Here is a 5,796-nt window from a genome sequence, read left to right as displayed (position 1 = left end):
GTTTTTGTCTTTCCTTATGAACCACAATTTAGAGTTGGAGGGAGATTTTTTTTCTTTCCTTGTTAAACTAAAATTTATTTTATTTAAAAAATAATAATGTTATCAATGTAGAAAGGAAAATTGAAATCATAAGTAATATAAGAATTGGGATCAAACAAGTTGAGTTATGTTATTCTGTTTACTCACTTTAAATTGAGATTCTCATTTTGGTTTTCAAATTTGATATTCAATTTTGTTTGTATTGTGTTTTATTAACTATTTTTTATATTTAATTATATTTACGTATTTCTTAGATTGAAGAAAAATTAGGGTTGTTTTTAAATATAGAAAAATAAACTAAAATATTTACAAAATATAGCAAAATTTAAGAACTATCAATGATAGAAGCTAATAATCAGCGATATTGATAAACACTGATAGTCTATCAGTGTCTATCATTGATAGTTCTAAAATTCTGTTATATCTTATAAATATTTTCAATAGTTTTATCATTTGAAATAATTTTCCAACAAATTAAGTCATTTATTTTGTAATGGTTAGTTTTAATAAGAAATTTTGAACCAATTATAAATTGTTATGTCATTTTATAATTAAAGACGAAATTACAATTATTGTTGACGAATCCCGATGCTGTCATGTGTTTTTACCTTGACTGTTGGATCGAATGAATTAATTTGATCCAATTAAGTATTAATATTTGAGCTCATATTCAATTGAGCCTAAAAATATGTTTAATTTGGCCCATAGGTCAACCAATCCCAAAAGAGCATAGTGAGGTAAATAGACCAACCAAATCCAAGTCCATAGAAATGCTATAAATAAGAACCCTATCCTTCATTTTCAGGCGGATTGAAAAAACGGGAAGACCAACACTCTCAAGCTAACTACAGAAGACTAAGAATGACTCTCACTTGAAGACTAAAATCATTTGAAGATACAAATATTCTTTAGAGACTTCAACTTCAAAAACATCAACGCATTCTGCTTTCTCAAATCAAGCATATGGATTTCATAGAGAGAATAAGATGATCAAATATTAGAGGTCGGACCACATTCACACAAATCAACATAAATACAAGTTTAACTCCACGAAATACGTTATTTCGAGAGCCTCGTATGAACAGTTAGATCTTGTCTATTTAACAAGCTTTTAACATTTTTCATTGTATTGTTCTTATACTTTGCAATGTGATTATGCATAGTCATTGTCATCAAAAATCACAGACAAAATAATGACTTTATGTGTCTATTGAATAAATATTAGCTTGTTTGGCTTCATGGGCAGGCAATTTACTCTCTTTACAAATAACTCATTGAATATATGTTATAGATTATAATATATTTTGCTATATATATTAGAAGACAAAAATAATCAAGCAAATTTTCTACTTCAATTGCTATTGTGCTTAAGTTTGTCTTTTTTTTCTTTTTTTCTTTTTTTCCTGTTTCTTGTTTGTTTCAAATAAAATGATTAAATTAATAATTGGAAAGACCCAATGGGCTACAATGAGAAAAATTAGCAACTAAAAGAGTCCAGAAGAGAAATAGATATGTTTATATAGTGTAGTGTTTGACAATTGACTAAACAATGTTTTCTTGTAAAAAACAATAGGTCAAAACGATGGCTACATTAATGATAAGATTAAATTTAAATAAAATCTAACATAAAATACCTATTAATTATAATAGATTTCAAATCTACCAACCAAATACACTCTCAATAAACCATATATCTAATAAATTATAATTCAAATAGATACTTAAGAAACTCAAATTTAATACCATCCAAACCTAGGTTCAACAAATGCAAACTTAACCAACCTGAATATTAAACAAACCTATAAAATCGAGATTTTACTTATAATTTTCAAACCCAAAAAACCTAAAAAATGGGACTCAAACTATTCCTAAAAGGATTCATAAAGTTTCTAACGTCAGACTTTAAATTTTATATATAATAGATACATGAATTTTACACAATTGTCGAATAGATAATCAATGACCCATTAAAAAAAAATGGAAGGTTCAAAGATTTTGAATACTTTTGACTTATTAGACACGAGATTAAAAGTTAGAGACATAAGACACTAACATAAGCTTAAAAAGTTCAAGGATTTGTAATGTAAATGTTGGTTCTTGTATTGTTAATTTTTAATTTTAAATAGTACTATTAGATAGTTATATCTTTCTTCTTTCTTCTTTCTTTTTTTTTTTTTTTTTTTTACAATATGCGGGATAGATGATTGAATCTTATACCTCGAAATTGTTCATACAAATTTTATGTTAATTAAGCTAGACTCGTAACATTTTTAATTTATGTTTAGAAATTCTGTATATTTTATTGCTAAATGAAGGGACAGTTGCAAATATAACCATTAGACCCAAAGTATTAGCAGATATAACATAATGTAAAAAAAATTGCAAATATGACCAAATTTAAATAATCTATCCGTGATAGACCATATTATTGGTAGGAGTCTAGGAAGAGTCTATCGATGATAGAAGTCTATCGCTGATAGATTTGTCTATATTTACAATTTTTTTAAATGATGTTATACACTTAGTTATTATTTCTAAAAATGCTACCAATTATAATTATTCATGAAATTAATACAAATGGTTATGAAATCAAGTAAATATTTACAAAGTTGACTTTTTTGGCATATTTTTATAATCACATCTATGCATCAAATTTTCCTTATACAAAATCAAAACAATAAAATGAAGGTATATGGAACATTCACACATTCCAAGGGGGAAAACAAGAATAAATCCATATACTATATTGCAAGTCAAATTATATGAACGGTGAACACTTTGTTTTTCATCCACACTCAACAACCTTAATTAAGAAGGAAAATAACATTATCTTAAAAACATCTTTCTAAATCAAAGAGCGTCCTTGAAAAGAGATTATTATTAATTTTTGCCACATCACTCAAGAGAAGAACGTTGAACACATTGTTGGAGGAAATGATATATATGAATATACTAACAAACTGATTACACTTCAACTAGAATCCGCACACACATTGTTATACAATAATAATATTCAAACAAAAAAGTAAGCTAAATAATATAACAAGACTTACGAATTGAAAATAACTAAAAATCCCAAGATGATGTGGAGAAACCAATAGGTAGTCGAAGCACACTTCTAATAAACGTTGTCCTAAAGGCAATTATTCGCTTTGGGTTGCAAGCACGATCGTATTAGCAGGATACAACTATTAACTCGGGTAAAACTGCAACCTCGAACTATTCAAATCTGACAGAACTCTTAGATACTTGCTCTCAAGTCAACTAAAGATTAAAAAAGAAAGAGAGAGAGAACTCTTTAATTTTAAATGGGATACTACAAATGAAGAACCAAGTTAATATTTATAGGTTAGCAACTTACCAACTCTTCAAAATACAAAATAAAATCAAATAAATACAAATTGAAACATTTGTCAGATTTAACTTAACTGAGTTGTTACGTGATCAAAATCAATATAACTCATTCAAATTGAAAAAATTACAAAGTTAACTTCATACATGTCAATTTTGTATATGAAACATCATCTTAATATGAAGTTTCAATCCAATTTGAAAATTCCTAATAATGAATTTAATCTACACAATTGTTAATATTTATGGGTTGTTACGTTTAATGGAAAGTACAAACATACAACAGAAGTAATCAAAATCAATAAGCACTCTAATTACATTTAATTTGAGTTCTAAAAGCATGCAAAAACAAATGTTGAAGGAATAAGGTTTCAGAACATATACCTTTGAAGAATTCTTCCGAATCCAAGTTGTTCTTCACGAATTTTACTTTCAAATCAACAGTGAACCACCAAGAGAGTCTTCTCTACTATTTTCCAACTTGGATTTGAGTGGTGAAACTCAAAATTGATGGGAATTGAGTAAGGAAAAATGAGTGTATAAAGAGTAGTCAAAACAGAAACTAATTTCTGCAGAATCTCCTTTAAGTTCAGCATGCAACCTCGGCATTAATCCCAAAATTGAAGCTTTTATGTATCAAATATATGCAAGCACTAGGAGATTAACTCATCGACACATCAAACAACATTAAGGAATGGTCTAGGTGTGTCTAATTTGTGTTAAATCCACCAAGATTAAAAAATGTTAGAAATTTCCACACCAAAATTGATTTTCAATATTTTAATTGATTTAATTTCACAAATTAATCAAATACAAAATTCAATTTCTAAATATTGAATTTAAAATTGAAAAGTAATTTGATTTTAATTAATTAAATAAATTTAATTAATTAAATAATAACTTTAATATCAAATATTAATTAATCGAACACCTAATTCATACATGAATTCTATTCATGTAATTAATATTTAAATCATCGTTTAAATATTATTAAACTCTCCAATTACATTTAATTTCGATAAATTAAATGTTATTTATATCGAATATAACTATCCAAACCCTAATTTGAAACTGAACAATTCAAATTCAAATCTTAATTTAAAATTTGAACACTTCAAATTTAATTCCCAAATTTAATTTGAACGCTTCAAATTCACTCAATATACTAATCCAAGATTTATGAGCTAGTAGAGGGACCTTACGGACCTACAGATCATGAGCTCCAACGATTTGAGATTAATCAGCTAAACTCTTTAAACTGTATTAGTAGTTGCACTCTGCTCATTGTAGATATATTTCTGTCCACTTGATTTAACCATAACCAGTAAGTCGATCCTTCACAGGATGTTTGTAATAATGGCTAGGTCAACTATTGTTTTACCCCCGAAATTACATCTTGCTACTTAAGTCCCACTGATCCTCTAAAGAACAATTGATTTGTGATTCAATCACTAAATTGAGTCCTTATCGGGCCAATAAGAGGGTGGGGCCCTTTGTTCAAGACCTGGATTCATTACTTAAAAGAACAATCTCTCCACTATCCCTAAATTGGGTAGATTTGAATTCCATCTTGCACCCTATGTCCCCAGCTATTTACCCGGTCTTACACTTGAAATGGGAAGCTTATTGAGCGATGCTATTGAGTCAACCCTTACCTATGAAAATCTAAGGATAATCTCGAATAAATAGAAGTTCATAGTTAGCTCACAATTAAGGTCGAGTCACCTATGTCATCAATTTAAAACAGTCAGTCTTAAACAGTAAACAACGTTATAATGTAAGAGTGACTTATTTCATGGTTCGATCTTATGCAAACTCATTGCATAGGATGTCCCCGCTCCTCATATCACTACATGATCAAATCACGATCACTTCGTTTGTAGCACTTTATAACAAATTGTAAAAACTATAGATTGGGCCACATCCGATAGTGTTACCCGAATAAGACACCCAACCTTATTCATATACTATAAATCATTTTGGCTATTTACTTGAACTTGACCCATATTTATGTCGTCATATAAAGTTCAAGTATTTATATAATAGCCATGGATCTTTAGTTTATTAGATTTCATCTTTACAAGTGTAATTTACATATTCAACAACAGTTTTATTGAACAAAAGTCAATAGCATCTTTATCGATAATAAAAAATGTTTAACATTACAAACAGCGAGTTTTAGGACATACAATCCAACAACGTTTTGTACGCCTGATTTTATGGGTTGTTGAAGATTTCTTATATCTATCTTTGGGTATTCCTCTATATGTAAACACCTTTGTATTTTACCTCTTATGTACACAAATAGAAATATAGAATACAGTATTATTTCAACTTGGTATCAAAGCCCAAAATTAGGGTCTGACATCATGGTTCATGTACTGCTAGTAGCCATCGTAGTTCGTC

This window comes from Benincasa hispida, chromosome 6 (genome assembly GCF_027475165.1).
Source record: "Benincasa hispida cultivar pf3 chromosome 6, pf3_genome.v1.1, whole genome shotgun sequence".
Taxonomy (NCBI): domain Eukaryota; kingdom Viridiplantae; phylum Streptophyta; class Magnoliopsida; order Cucurbitales; family Cucurbitaceae; genus Benincasa; species Benincasa hispida.
This window is presented reverse-complemented; position numbering follows the sequence as displayed.